The 15,451-nt window shown below is 39.9% G+C and overlaps 1 long non-coding RNA gene across 1 annotated transcript; it reads left to right on the top strand.

The window, feature by feature from the left end:
• Positions 1-15: 15 nt before the first annotated feature.
• On the top strand, positions 16-9,772 carry LOC147653143 (uncharacterized). Its single transcript, XR_015286873.1, has 2 exons — positions 16-295; positions 6,432-9,772. It is a non-coding gene; the product is annotated as an uncharacterized LOC147653143 (long non-coding RNA).
• The last annotated feature ends 5,679 nt before the right edge of the window (positions 9,773-15,451 follow it).

Genomic DNA, 15,451 nt, shown 5'->3' with positions numbered 1-15,451 from the left:
TTGGCCCACAGCCCTGCAGTTCCCTGCCTGCCAAGCAGGGGAGCACCTCATGGGAATGATGGAAGTGCAGGGGAGAGGGCAGTCCCAGCTTTCTGGGAAACAGGGGAGATGGTATTACAAAACTTGAGAGACATATGTTCTGTGGCTCTGGTTTGGAAACGAGACAGGGAATAAAAGGAAAGGGAGAACTCTGGGAAAATCGAGAAAGCCCTGATGAGCAGAAACTGCAGATGTGGAAGTCAGAGCATCAGCACATCCTACCTGTGATTTGATTGTCCTTACACTCAATTGAAAGGTAAGCACATTTTTAGTTTATTCACACTTTTTTTCCACTCTAGGAAAGATGAGTAGGAATCGCATTGATTTGAAGGAAATAAATCTTATATCATTTAGAGATAAGTTTTTATGAGTTCAAGAAGAGAAAAGTGAACTATCCTAAGTGGTGTTGGAACCTTGCTAACTGGGGATTACTTTTAAAAACAGATTACCCAAATAACCCTTATTACCAGTGCAGTGTGAAGAAGGTTGAAGAAGTCTTTGCAGGCCCCTTCAAGCTCTGAATTTCCAGTCTGCAATGATTACCACAGCTAGATAGTTGTGCTTGTACAGCAGGCTGTTTCATTTGTGGATAACTTGCAAAAAGTTGAAAAGCCCTCTATGCTGCAGCCAGCAGCACTAGGAACAAGTGCCTTAGCAAAAAAAATAAGCATAGGGCAGATGTGGGTGATTTTCCTTGCTTTGCATTCAAATATTTTCAAATTTACTGCCTTTCCAGAGGTGTAGACTTGACCAGTACAACATGCTAAAGATATGAGTTCCACAGCTCAAGATCTCTTCTCTCTCCCATGTAAAAATCGAATTAAGTTGTTCATTGTCCTCTTCGTCTTTTTACTATGAGCAAAATCAGTGGCAAATTCTCTTTCCCCTTCCCCTGTCATTTGTATTACAGAACCTCTAGCACAACTGTCTAACTGACTAACAGTGTGACTTATCTTGCATAAATTTAAAGCTTAGCACTTTAAAAATGTGAAAGTACATCTTCTTTTAATAACTGGAGGCTAAAAATGAAAAGTTACTGTACTTTCTGGGGTAATAATGTCAATTTTTACAGTTTCTACAAAATTTTTAGAAGTTGGTGTCTGCACTTATGGTGTGAAACATGTTTGAAACAAAAAGGATTTGCTTGGCTAAAGAACATGGACAGTATTTTAGACAGTCACTTGTATTAGTTGTGTACCTCCCTGGATTGATGCACATTAGCCATCTTGGTCAGGGCAAAAGATTTACCCTTGCTTACCATAGGATGAACAAAAATTGATAAAGTTTCACCACAAGTTGTGTTAACCTCTGTCTCACAAACAGAAGAAAAAGAAACAGGAGCAAAAGTTTTCAACATTATTAATATTGAAAGCCAAGCTGTAAAAACTTAGATGCATTTAACCCTTAAAACTTTTCTTACACAAAGTCATCCTTCAGGCCTTTAAAATTTTAGTTATATCCAATTGTTTTCCATTCCTCCTCTGTATATGCTAGAGACAAACTCAGCAGCAACCAGCCTGTTTTCCTCTCCATAGAGGTTTAACTTATAAATGAAACCAGATAGAATATTGTAAAGGGTAAATATGATATGTGGTGGGAAAGGACTGCAGGGCCCAGGGTGTTATTAACAATATGTGTCTTTATTTAGACAGAAAGTAGGTGCAGCCACTCCTGCCAGGCCACTTCACACCACCTCAAACAAGAATGTGCAAGCACCTTGTTTGCAGTGAGCTGTCCAAACCCTGTAGGACTGCTCTGTCCTTCAGCAGTCCTTGCCAAGAAGCAAAGCATCCAACGGGCACACAGACAAACACATGCAATACCTTTCTGTCCCACAAGCCTTCCTGCTGGTGAGCTTTGAGCCAGGCTGCATGGCTGGAAGCAGTGGTGCTGGAGACAACCTGGATGCTTTTTGTTGATAGCACTTTTGAAAGAAAGACATCAGTCCATTGGTGGGGAGTCCCCAACCAGTTGATTTCAAAGCACTAAGTTTTGCTGTCAGACACCACTTTAGAATAGGTATTAATAGTATTGAAATAATTGACCATGGCTTTCTGTTCCCTCCTGTGTGTGCCCAAGCACAGTATGGACATGTGACAGAGTAGGACATCTGTGCTGTCTGATTTGGGACCCCAGTCCACACAAAAGAGCGGGAATGGGGTGTATTCCAATGTGTGCCAGTGATAAGGCTTGTGTGAAACGCCCCTGCAGAGATAGGTTCTCATGTGCCCCTCCCTGGCAACACCCTCTTTTTCACTTCATGCTGGACATAGCTTCATTTCTTTGGTTTTTTTTGTTTTTGCATAAATAGATGTTTTGAACAATAAGCAGCAGAATTTCTTTTGCCATGTTTGTGCCATCAAAAGTATACCAGACAAGGAGAACTTTCTCCTGCAGTTAGTGAGAGATCATTTTGTGTAGCTGTGTAGCCTTAATAAGTGGAATGCCTGGGCTGATTTTGGTGGAACTACTTTGTGCATATTTCAGGTATACCTCCATTTAAACAAAAATGAAAAGGAAATTTCTAGAGGACTATTTACTTAAAATTTTTATCAGTAATTCCTATATTTTGTAGCAACCTCCAGAAAAAATTCTGAAAATAGTACAGATTGAACCATAAGGTAACCATAAAGATGTATCAGTAATGTGGAAAAAATTGTTTCACATACTCTGGTTAACATAGTTCTTGAATATGTAGAATCATAGACTGGTTTAGATGGAAGGAACCTTGAAGATCATCTATTTCAAACCCCTTGTCATGGGTAGGGACAACTTCCACTAGGCCAGGCTGTTCACAGCCCAGTCCTCCCCTTATGCAAACATTTTTTTCATTATTAAAGACAGCAAAATCAACTCTGTGAAACAAAGCAACATCCAGCTCCCTTTCTTCTCCATGAATTCTTCAGAATGCAGAAGAATTGCTGCTGTTAGCAGAGAGTAAAAATACTCAGAGGAATCAAACCTGTTTAGTCAGTGAGTATAACAGGCTTTCGGTTACTACTAAGGAGGCTGTTGTTTTCTAAGGGGGAAAAAATATTTTTACATTGTTTATTCCACCAGCTTTAATAGTTGGTAAAATTCTGATCGTTGTACAAGGAGTCCTTCTTCGTCTAGCACAGGATTTGTGATGTTCTTCAGTATTAATGTCCACAGAGAGTGTTGTTAAGCAACTTTGTGACATTTTGAGAAGCTGGCCATGATGCTTTGTGCTTCTTGGGGCTCAAGCCCAGACCATTCAGGAGGTTTCAGGAGTGTTTCTGATCACTTCTTAACCAAACTAATTTTCATTGGAACAGTGAGCCAAACTGTGCAAAATTTTCTCACACCAGTAATTGACTGGAGTCATCAAAACCGCTCACAGGAGCAATTTATTGAGCTTCATTTCACTTGCTCTGTGCTGCAGATATTGTGCTGCTGTTGTCTTCTACCATGCAATTTGTTTACAACTGAAACTCTAGATTTAGATCCTTTTGTGTTAACAAAGGAATTCCTTCTACAGTTTCATCCAGCTTGGCATATTATTTTAAGGGCTACAATTCCACCAGTGCATGTTATTCTGAGCTTGCAAAGTGCCTTCTAACAGTAAGAAGTTGCTCTTGGATTCTAACAGGACAAATGAGCATAGACCTAGTGCCTGCACATTATGTCAGAAGAGAAGTGCTGTCTGAATAACAGAAGAGGGAAATAATCTGTCATTCTTCAGTCCAGATCTGCAGTTTCAGCAGCAGATGGCTCAGATGCTGCAGGGTCTGGGTATATGAATAGGGACATTGTTATTCCTCCCTCAGCCTCATTACACCTAGGCAGTCTGTCTGTGCCCTCTCACAGGCACCCCTTTGTCACCCCAGAACAAGTCTTCATCAAGATGTATAACCCTAGCATTAAATAAGTGCATTTTTAAATAAGATTATGGTGAGGATGATTAACAAGTTCTGATTAGCAAACCAGAATTTTACTGCAATTAGAAGAATTTATTTAGCACCTCTGCATTTTGAATCTTTGTACCCTGAGACATTCTAATGACTCAGGAAGCTGGAATTTCTTTCTTAAGTATATGTTGAATTCCAAGACCAGTGACAGACCCTGATGATAGAAAAATACTCTGTAATCATCAGAAAGATTCTCATTAAAGTAATGACATTGCAAAAAAATCCTTAAAAGCGAAAAAAAAAAGGAAGTATCAACTTCTTGGAAGTGCCTAGATTTGGTATTAAAGGGAGGAGGTTACAGAATCATGGAATGTGCTGAGTTGGAAGGGACTTATCAAGATTATTGAGTCCAACTCCTGGCCCTGCACAGCACCATCCCCAAGAGTCACACCCTGTGCCTGAGAGCATTGTCCGGGTGTTTCTTGAGCTCTGTCAGGCTTGGTGCTTCCCTGGGGAGCCTGTTCCAGTGTCCCACCACCCTCTGGGTAGAAAACATTTTCCTGTTGTCTATCAGATCTGATATCCCAATGCCCAACTTGAATTTAGGAAGAAGACTGAAAGGGAAACAGGGAACATACACAACTAAAATCAGGGCATAGCACGTTTAAAGTTTTTGAAGAGGATTAAAGATATATTACTCCATTCAGGATTTGCATTTGTTATACAATCAGGAAAAGTCTAGAGCTGGAGGGAGGGCAGGGGAAGCTACCTTTCACAAGGTAAAATACCTGCTACTTTTAGATTTTATTAAACCCCTCAGATTTCTATTTCAAAAATATTTGTAGTGCTTTTGTTTAAGAAGCTGAATTGGTTTCCATGATTTGTAGTGGCTGAACTTTTTAAGGGTTTGCTTTCAGAGATGTGTTTTCAGGAACACTCAGTATGGGTGAAAAGTAACGAATTAGGAAAAAAAAGAAAGGGATGTGTTGCCATGACATAAAAGAGGTGGCCACCAGCTGCAGTAAAATAGGACTCTGTAGAGTATTTTTATCTGCTGTATTTGGTTTGAGCCTCAGAGAAGGCTGGTTTCCCCTAGAAATCCTAAATGGATTCTTTCTTTGCAGTAAGCTCCTGATCAGCTTGTGCTGGTAGAACTGAGATGAAGAGACTTTGTTCTGCACATTTTATGCTAACCAAGCAAAAAAGAAATATGACTCCTTGGTCACAGGCTGCTTATTTATCAGGAAAATTAAACTGGTTCTAGAAATGTTGACAGGAATCGCAGTATCTTTGGAAAACTGGATTTTTTTCGCACATTTTACTAACAAGCATTTTGGTTAGTGCCAATAAAATCCATGGGTTTTTTCCCACTGTGGAGGTATTTTCTAGGAAGCCAGCTGAGAAAATGAAGCAGGTGTGCATGTGCTCATTACAAATATGATTGACACCAAAATTGGGTTGTGTTAGTGGGGAAAAATCGCTGAAAATTTAACTTCAGGTGAAAGTTATCCAGAACTGATAGATGGTTTGGCAGCTTGTTATGGCCCACTGGTTCAGCTCCTCATTTCCACACCAATGCCACCTAAGGCCACCAGTTTCTCTCTGATGACGAATTAATGGCAAACCTGCAGCTTGTGAGCCATGCTGAGCTGTCTGCTCTTCTTGTGAGCAGGGTGGTGAAATGCACAAAAGTCCTGTCTTGTGGTGTAACTCTCATTCCAGGGGCAAAGAAAGGGCATTCACTGAGAGCACAGGAGGTGAGATGTAAGCATGAATGGAGCCTAGCAGGAAGGTCTTGGAAGTCATGAGCTCAATGACAACATTGTAATCCCTGTTTCTGTTCTTCTGCAAAATATTTGCATGGGATTCAGGGATTCTGGTAATTGAATAGATAATGTCTGATCCCAACCTTCATGGACTTCATTAATGTTACAATTAATGACTTCATTTTATTGCTCCATTCTGGGCAAAAGCAGTCAATTAAGAAAAATAAAACTCACGTGAGGGAGTTCATCCTTATTCATCGAGGAATGCACTTTCTATCTTCCCCTACTAAGGCCCTTCATCCTCTGCACACTGGTGAAAATGGGAGGAGAACATTAGGAAGCAGTCCAGTCTCCACTTAAGGCACTGTCTTGGATCTGTCTGGGAAAGTTTCTGCTTTTCACAGAATCCTGTCTGTAGGATATATTAGGTATGTTTTAATGACAACTCCAGACTAGTGGAGGTTGGTGCTCAGCATTTTGTAGCCACGTAGGTTATGCCGAATTCAAAGAACTGCAAGTCAGGAGCTGAATGGCAGGTTAGAGGGAGATGTGGCTGGACTGAGTATTAACCAAAGAAACTGGATATAGCAGCAGCCCTTGAATACTAGGGTTTGGTTGGCTTTTACTACCAAAAAAAAAAAAATCTGTTTGGATTCACAGCTAAAAATGTTGTGTGCACTCACTAGAGCTCAGAATGAGCTGTCAGTGGAAAATACGATCTTCTAAAAAAATTCCCTTGTGCTTTTTTGCCACACAGAATCCTGGAACCCTCAGAGGTGGTGCAGAGGCACAGAACAATGTGATTTTTATATAGTCACACAACGTGCATGACCAAAATGTCTTCTGCGTATAAATAATACAGATACAGATGCCCCCTTTGCGAAGATGTAAGAAATAAAGAAGTGTAGTTCTGAAATGCTACAGCAAAAAGCTGTGTTTTCAATTTGGAATGAGAGCTGGGAGCATGTGAAGAATAAATGAAATAGAGAGATTAAGCAAGAGTGTAAGTCTTTAGTGACAATGTCAGATGCCTGGGGACAAAAATTAAGCAAGGACAGAGATCAGGAATAGAAAGAGTTTACATAAATTGAAGGTCTAAGAAGTCCAGAAGATTATAAAAGCTAAAATAGCAAAAAGAGTATTGAAAGAGCAATGACTGGAAGAGCAGATGGAGAACTGAGATTTGAGGGCTGAATGCAGTCAAGATAATAAGCAACCAACAATGCTAAAGTCTCTGAAGTGAGGGAAGACAATTGGAGGTGGTGGCTTGGAAGGCTGAAGGCGTCAAATAAAAGGAAGTGGAAAGGAAATGCTGAGATTCAGAGAGTCAAATCAAGACCTTGTGAAACTAAAGGTGAATAAAATCCAAAGTCACAAGTATTGATTTGAGGTGTCAAAATGTTAGAAAGGACCAGCATGTTTCAGAGTAAGAGCTTATGTGTGACCTGAGTACTGTACCACTGTCCATTTAACGGGAAAAACAAAACTGTAGCTTGAAGTAATCCTGAGTTCAGAGTGTTTTGGCCCAAACATTGATGATGCAAGCATTCTTCTTTTTTAAGAAAAATAAAATTGTAGCTTCAGCAGCTTTGCAAACACAGCTATTAGGCACAGGCTTTAATTACATTTAAGTCAGTGTATTGGTACCAGCTTGATGGTTAGAAGATACCTACCAATTGTTTTGCTTTCTTACTTGAAGGCCTTTTAGTTAACAGGAAAGTCCATATTAACTGGTATTCCCAGCTCAGACCGAAATCAGCTCAGTAAAACTGTGTCCTTTCAGATGTTTTTTCACAAGATAGAACATCTTGCAGTCTCTGAATGTTACATAACAAATAAGGAAAGAGGAGTTATGTCTGGAGGACTGCCTCTAAATATGAGTTATTTTTTTCCTAGTGCTAAAAGCCCTTCCTATGTTAATTCCTACACAGCAGCCCTGCTGTCTGGTTGTGTGAATACATAAATGGTTTTCAATAACCAAATGCAATGCAAGTTAATGATGCATACCATATCCTTAATGGAAAGGTTAGTAATTATCTTCTGTTTCTCCTCTTCAGGAGAATTCTTACTAAAACTTTGAATTTGGGGAGTTGATGGGGGAGATTGTTGCTACTGGGTTTTGTGGGTTTTATTCATTAGGAGCCAGCTTCTACTTCTTCACTCATCTCTATGGTAGTGTAACAAAAATCCCTCCCAATGAGAAAAGTTGAACTCTAGAACAGTCTCAAATTTTTGTCCTAAATAATTTCAGTATTCACAGTGCTTGAAATGATTCACAAATTCTCTAAAACTTGGAAAATGATCTTTTAATAGAGATTTTCCTTTCACCTGTGGAGAATTCCTTAACAGAAACAGCCAAAGAAAAATGGGCTCAAATACTATGGCAGTGCATTTTCATCAGCAATTAAAGCACCATGGTCTCTTCAGATGACAGTCAGGAAAAAGAGCATCTCTCTTCAGAAAACCACAGTGAAACCAATGGACAGCTGGAAATTTCAGGAAAAAACTAATTTTGTACTCCAGTGTATGAAACAGTTGTTTATAGGGTGTGTGGTGGCAGTGGTGAGAATGGCATCAAGGTGACAGGCTGCTGAGGAAGAATTCAGAAAAACCTGACTGGACGTTTGGGCAAAACACTGTTTCTTTGTTTTTAGTAATTCTTCCAATCAGCCTGGTGTGGACTTCTCTGAAATTTTCAGAGGCTTTCAGTGGTAAAGAATAACGTACTTTTTTCTTGCAATGGGATATAGAAACTGCCCTTTAAAATAGAAATAAATATCAGAATTATTTCTTGTTTATTCAGGGGAAATATTCTTCCTCTTGCCCCTACCCTCCTGTAACTCTAGAATATAACTCTAGTGTCTACTCTACCTCATCTCTGCTATCTAATTAATGGTGTGAGAATGAAAAATGGGACTCTGTTGTGGGGGATCTTCTTCCTAGACGTGTAGTCAGATGCCATTTTCTGCTTCAGTAAAATGAAAGAAGTTCTCTCAGTGTTTCCACCACTGTTCCAGTCAGCTGTTGGAATTGTTTCTAGTTGTTCCCCTCTTGGTTTTAGGAGGTGTGAGGTGTAAAGCAGTTTATTCATAATTGCCCTCCATTTCAGCATTTTCCCGCTAATGCTCTACCTGCAGATGAAGTTTCTCTTATTTCCAAAAGAACTGTAGGCTTCCTGCTAAGGTCCCTAACTCCCTTTAGGGAGGCTTTGACATACAAGTGAAAAACATCAAGAACAACTAGATAATACAGGATTTGTTTATAAGAATCTTTCCCTCAAAAATAACCCACTTTATGTGCTCTGAAACAGCATGTCCTGTTCTTCTATACCACTCTTTAACCTCTGACAAAGTTAGACAAGATTTCATTATTAACTGACCATTTCCACTTCTGGTCTGGAAAAGGATTGTGAATAGTAAGAGGAAACTAACTACATAAGAAAAAGTTTTAAAATCATGGAAAATAATACCTGAATAAGTTGGGCTTGCTCCATCTTAATCTATTCTTAATTACATTTTATGAATTCGGGTTATTTCACATTCTGATGTGAAAAATGTCATGCTTTTTTCTGCTACTTCCCCAGCACTTTAACATCACTGAGAGACATTCTGGTCGTACATTAGGGTAATGGAAATACTTGCTGACATGCAAACCATGCTCTATATGTGCTCTGGAGGATGTCTGCTTCAGAAGATGCAGTCAGGATGGGACAATGATACATAATTGCAGCTCATTTTTTTGGCTGTCAAGTTTTAGTGTCTCCTTTAAGGCCTATTGTTAGAGTTTTGATAGATTTCATTGGAAGATTACAGACTTTTTGATCAAAACTGTCTTTGCTTGGTTGGAATGGAATTCAGAGCCTAAATAGACTAAAGAAAAGCTCAAACTTTAATTCCAAGACAAGTTCAGAAAATCATGCAATTCTGCAGCTATCACACTTTAAGAGTTGGAAATGATAAAGACCACACAAATTGTTTCATGGAAGATCTTCAAACAAAACTTAATTTTTTCCCTTTGGAGAACTGGAATTTCTTCATCTTAATGAAATCCTTGTCTATGGCACTGGTCTTTTTCATTTCCTCCCATAAAACAGAAAAATTACCCCTTTTTTTTTTTTTCCTCCCAGCTGTAATCTACTCTGCAAATACAAACAAATGCACATGCTTATTGAAGTCCTACCAAAGTTCAAAACCCATCTTTGAGCGGTTGCAGCACTGGAATCTGAGGTGAATGCAAGATGGGAAGACTTCTTATCCAAGGAGGCTGCTTGCAGCTGTGCTGGAATGGTCCAGCAAAACAGGGAAAGTGATATTTTGTTAATACAAAATATGAAGCCACTTCTTTAGTTCAATGTTTGGTTCAATCTGAACTGCTCTAACAGTTGTACAAAATGAAGTTTTTATACATGCACCAAAAATTCAGGTGTGAACATGGAGCAATTTGGGCATTTTTCTATCTGACCTCAGTGATTAACAGGTGGACAACATCTGACTTTCGTATATTTTTAAAAATCTAGAAATGTTTAGTCTATTTGTGTAGAGTCTTAAGAAAAAAATCCCCTCATTTTCAAAAAATGTTTCTGCATGAAATTTTAATGCTTCTGCATGAGTGTTATTTTGGGGTTAGGCAGAGCATTTTATTCTGAGCTGCCAATTGAAACATGAGGTGCTTAGCAAAAAAAATGAGCATCTCTAGTCTGACATGGTTTTCAGAGAAGCATCTGCAGTTTATTGTGTTGTATTAGATATATATTTGTAGATATATATATAGTATTTAGATACATATTCAACTTCTTTCCTCAACAAGTCCAATTTTTCTTTCACAATTAAAACTGGCATCTGAGTTTACAATATACAGACTGGTCTGGACAAGAAGCACTTACAGATTAAATTGGACTGGAGATAGCTGGATCTGAAAAGATGATCATAGAAATGTGTAGGTAAAATCCCCAACCATGTGTAGGATGCATATTTCCATTTGGTGCAAAAAGCTGAATGTTTCTAAATGTCTTATAAATATTTGGGACTTCTGCTATATTTTGCAAAACTGTTTGTAGAAACTCTCCACAACAGACACACCCAGACCACCAACCCTGTCTGCTGGACCTAGAGCCAGGAATCCTATGCTTTTCCTGCCTGTGCCCTAGTTTCTGATTAGTTTTAACTTCCTTTTTATTTTACTTGTCATTCTCCCCAAATCTTCGCATCCTATGTCTTAACTCATGGATAGTTTAGGACATACCCGCCTCACCAAAAAAATCCAGCAAATGGGTTATTTTTAAGTAGTTTCTTGGTATTCAGAACTCATGGTTGCACAGCTAACACCCAAGTGTGCCTGCTTAGCTTTGCTCAGCACCAGAGGAAATGTAGCAAGCGGAGTGCAGGGATGTTATTGGGTCCATCGCCGCTGCTTCAGCGGGAACCCCTTTTCTCTGTTGTCTCTTTTGGTGTAGAAGTGGAGGCTGCTGGTCCTGCTGAGAGTGAGGGGGTGCTCTGGGGGCAAACACAGAAAGCTCACATCAGGGCATGGCTGTGGGGAAGGGGTGAGGGCACCACAGAGCCTGGAGGGCTGCCGGGAAAAGGGATGGGGCAGCTTCGGAGCAGTGTGGTGATGTCCCCAGTGGCACAGAGCAGCAAGGCAGGAGTGGTGCAGTGGGGAAGGAGAAGTCTACAATTCTTTCATGGAAAAATACCCTGTTCTTTCCAGCTAGATCAATGGCTTCCCTTCATTAACTTGGATAATTTGTTTCATCCCATGTGATTTTGAAGATGAAGTGCCATACCTGGACTCAAGCTCAGTAAATGTCAAACTTATCTCTCACTGGCGGAACAAAAACTTTTCTATGTAAAGCAGCATTTTATGTGCTAACATGGATATGGAAAGCTGGGGAAGGAAAATATGAGTTCTGATACTTGATCTCCTTTAAATCCTGCAAGTATAGCTGTGGTGTATTTCAAATAACTGCCTTGCTGAGAAAAAATGTCTTCTATTACTCAAACCCTTGCTACCTGATTGGAATTTATGACTGTCTAAATATGCTGTGTGGCTGAATTACAAGGCATGTGTATGTTAAACCTGGTGACTGTGGGAAGCAAGTAACAGTGATATACAAGGTAAAGAAGTATCAAAACAAGGAGCTGATGTGACCAGTGGACTGTAATAGATGTTAGGAGTTTGAGTGCTTGTCATCTGTCCACATGATCCCTAATGCTGGCAGCCTGTGGGAAGTGATGCGTGGAAAACTAGTGCAAAGTGCTGATTTATTTTATGCTAATGGGGAAAAGTCCATATTGTTCAAATTAAATCCTAAAGCAGAAACAAATCATCCAACCAAAGCCCATCCTATGGAGTTTCATTGAAACAGTTAGTGGTCTTTTTCATGACCTCAAAGTAAAAATTAAACAATGTTAGCGGCTGCTGTTTTCAAGTGCTTCTGGCTGCTGAAAGCAGCTAAGATTCTCCTTCCTACAGATGGCTATTTAAGTTAAAAGCCAAATTAAGGGATCACAGCAATTAGTGTGCATTGGCTTCTAACTGCACCAGAGTGAATAATGTGGGAGAAGGGAGCCAGGACTCTGCCTTGGCCTGTGCTTTTTCCCACCAGAGGCTGAGTACCAGCAGTTCTTCTCAATTTAAAAAAAAAAGAAAAATAGAAAGCAGGGGGAATTTCTTGCTGCTGCTTCACTTGAACAAAATAAAAGAGATTTTGAGCAAAATAAAAGAGATTATGCAAAGATGGACTAAAGTGGGAGTGGGAGGAAAGAAAAAAATATTTCAAAGAGAAGAACAGCCCACTTCAGGGCTCTCCAACTGGATCTGTAGTACAATGTTTCTTCTACTTTTGTCATAAACTGCTTCCCCAGAGGCTCACTGCAGGCTTGTTGCTCTCATAGGCTTTTTTTTTTTTTTAATGTACCCTGAGGCCTAGAAAAGTGTAATAGGACTTCAGCATTTTTTATTTGAAAAGAACTGAGGGGAGAAGTGATTTATCAGCTTGGAGATTTAGAATTTCCTGAGGAAAAACAGAGGGGCAGAAGGCTTATGAATTAAATTTTTGGTTTTTTACTGATTTGAGCAAGAGCTATGAAACTATATAATAGTAGAACTCCCATTTCACTAAAATTCTTACAACATTGTCCTGTGGCACTTTTCTTCTCATTCCTGAATGGCCCCGAGTGTTCATTTTTCCAGAAGTTTTTTAGCTGTCCACTGGAATGACTTGGAGCAGTGAGATGACGTTGGAAGATACTGATCAGAGAACTGGTCTCAGAATTCAAGTCAGAAAATGTCTCTGGAGAATGGTCAAAAAGAAAACCAGCATTTTTTTCCTTCAGGTCTTTTTCTTAGGGTGAATGGTAAACAATGGTAACATGTTTGTGTGTCATGGTCTTTGTTGAAGCTGACACTCAGCTTTTGCCTCTCCCAGATGGAGTGATATAAATGCGATTGCCTTGTGCTCCTTCGTGGCTTGTCATTACCACCTTGGGACTAGCAATGTGTAAACTCTGTTGGTGCTCCAGTGAAAAGGTTTATTGGTGAAAAATTAAAAATGGGGATTGCTTTCTGCACTGCTCTTATAGCCTCCTTAAAAATGAGGAATGAGCCCACAGCTAATAAATCCAGAAGAGGAATGCTCCTAATATTGTGTGAAAGGTGGGTAGGGGACAGTGTGTTTACCTCAACTGTAGCAAGGCTCTTGACTGTCTCCCAAACCATCCTCATGGATGAGCAGACTGAGAAAGGGGGTTGAGAACCAGCTGAGGCATCAGCCTTGGGAGGTTGAGATCAGCAGCTCTAGGTCCAGCTGGAAGCCAAGGAGGTACCCCATGGGTCTGTTCTGGGGCTGTGCTGGTGTGGAATTGAAAATGTGAAAGGTGCCCTGCCCCTTTCCGACACTGATATGTCCCTACACAAGGGAATCGAAGCCCAGGGCACAGCCAAACTACCTCGATTTAACAGTACAGATCATTTCAAGTAAAGGTTGCTGGGGGCACAGGGGGAAGCAACATTTATGTGGCAGAAAGTCTCAAGCTGATTTTAAACCAGGAGAATAGAATAAATGGATGCCAGCCAGCTGTGGGAGCTGGTGACAAAGACAAGAGGCTGTGGAGCTGACCCTTGACACTGACAGTCACAGTTGCCTGGCACAAAACCTCCCCTATTGCTGCAAGAGGAAGACTAAGAACAACTACTGGTGCCAGCAGGGGTTTGGGGAGAAGCCAAGCGGAGCTGCATTTCCATCGGAATTTATTTGCTCACAGATCAGATGAGATACAAACCAGGGAGCTCAGTGTGGCAGTGGGAACTACAACTGAGGGGTCTGCACCACTTCATGCAGCAGAGGAGGCTGTTTGAGACCATGGCTGCTTGTGGGAGCAAGTACAGCATCACAGACCAGCTTGCTGTAGTGCTTGGAACCAAGGACATCATTCATTGTTCTCAGGACCACTGAAGGTGCAATCTCTGCCTACCTTCTTTTCCTCTTGATTGGAATGTTGGTGAATGAAGGTCCAGACACCTCCTGTAGTATGTTTTGATAAAGTATTACAGCACCTAACCATTTCTTTGAATAATTCCGGGAAGCATCTTAATTTAGGATAATATATGCTTTTTTATATTTAAAGTACATCCCATGTGACACAGTGTTCACACAGCAGCGTAGTGAAGTGTTTGCACAAATTCAAAAAGCAGTCCCTGAGGTGGACAGTTTTGAGCAGGAATTGTACACACACATTTTGGACTGGAAATTATTCTCTACAGTGCAAAACACATACAGACACACAGACATCCCTCAGCCCTCCACCCCTTCTTTTTCCTATGAAATGCAAACTCCAGTGGCTGTTCAATATGTTAATAAACATGCAGATAACATGAGGTTAAATAAACCTTCCTGCAACTTGGTGACTGGGAGTACTGAGCATCCTAACTCTGTGTTAGCATTAAAGCTCTCTTTCAATGCAATTTGGGATTGAAATTCAGATGAATGATACAAAAAAGATAATTCAGTGATAAATTAAAATCAGCTACGTCTGTAACACCAGTTGTTTCTAAATGAGATTGAGGTGTTTGTGTATATATAAGCAGTGTGTTGACTATGAGATGGATTGTAGAGATTAACAGTTCCTTATGCTATAGGAGTGTTGGAGGGAAGCTTTGATTTGAAATGTAGATCCTGAAATGTGTATATACCATCAGAAAAACTATATATTCTGATATTCACTATCAGAAATCTGCAGGGAGAGTAGTGAAATGATATTGACTGTCTTTATAACTGTAGAAGGCAAATCCACAGCATGTTATACATCATCAATGAAGGTGATGAAAAATACTAAATACAGCATAAAGCAAATATAAATAATAAATCCAGTAATAATGTATTGACATATTCCTTTATATTTTTGCAGTAGTTCATAGAAACTAGAAAGGAGAATAACAACTGATAAACAATAGCTTTTAAAATCATTTTCTTAAACTAAATATTTATCCTAAGATAAAATTAAATGAAGTCGTGGGATGACACATTCAGCAATGCACACTGAATTAATTTCTTAACCCTGAAGAAGGAAGCCCTTGCAGAAGGAAGTTATCACAACCCACACTGGAGGGCAGTGTTGGCTGCCAGAACTGCTGTCAATTCCTGTTAACAGAGAAGAGTTTGGGCAGCTTGGAGTTTGGAAAGGCTGGGTGTGCCATTAGGGGTTTCTGTGCTTTGGAAACTTAAATCTACAGGTGTCTGCCTCACATGTCTAGACATCATATATAAAAATTAATATTTTT

Source organism: Cyanistes caeruleus, chromosome 5 (assembly GCF_971803275.1).
Source record: "Cyanistes caeruleus chromosome 5, bCyaCae1.hap1.1, whole genome shotgun sequence".
In the NCBI taxonomy this organism is placed as follows: Eukaryota; Metazoa; Chordata; class Aves; order Passeriformes; family Paridae; genus Cyanistes; species Cyanistes caeruleus.
Note: the sequence above shows the minus strand (reverse complement) of the source record. Positions and strands in the feature narration are given on the sequence as shown.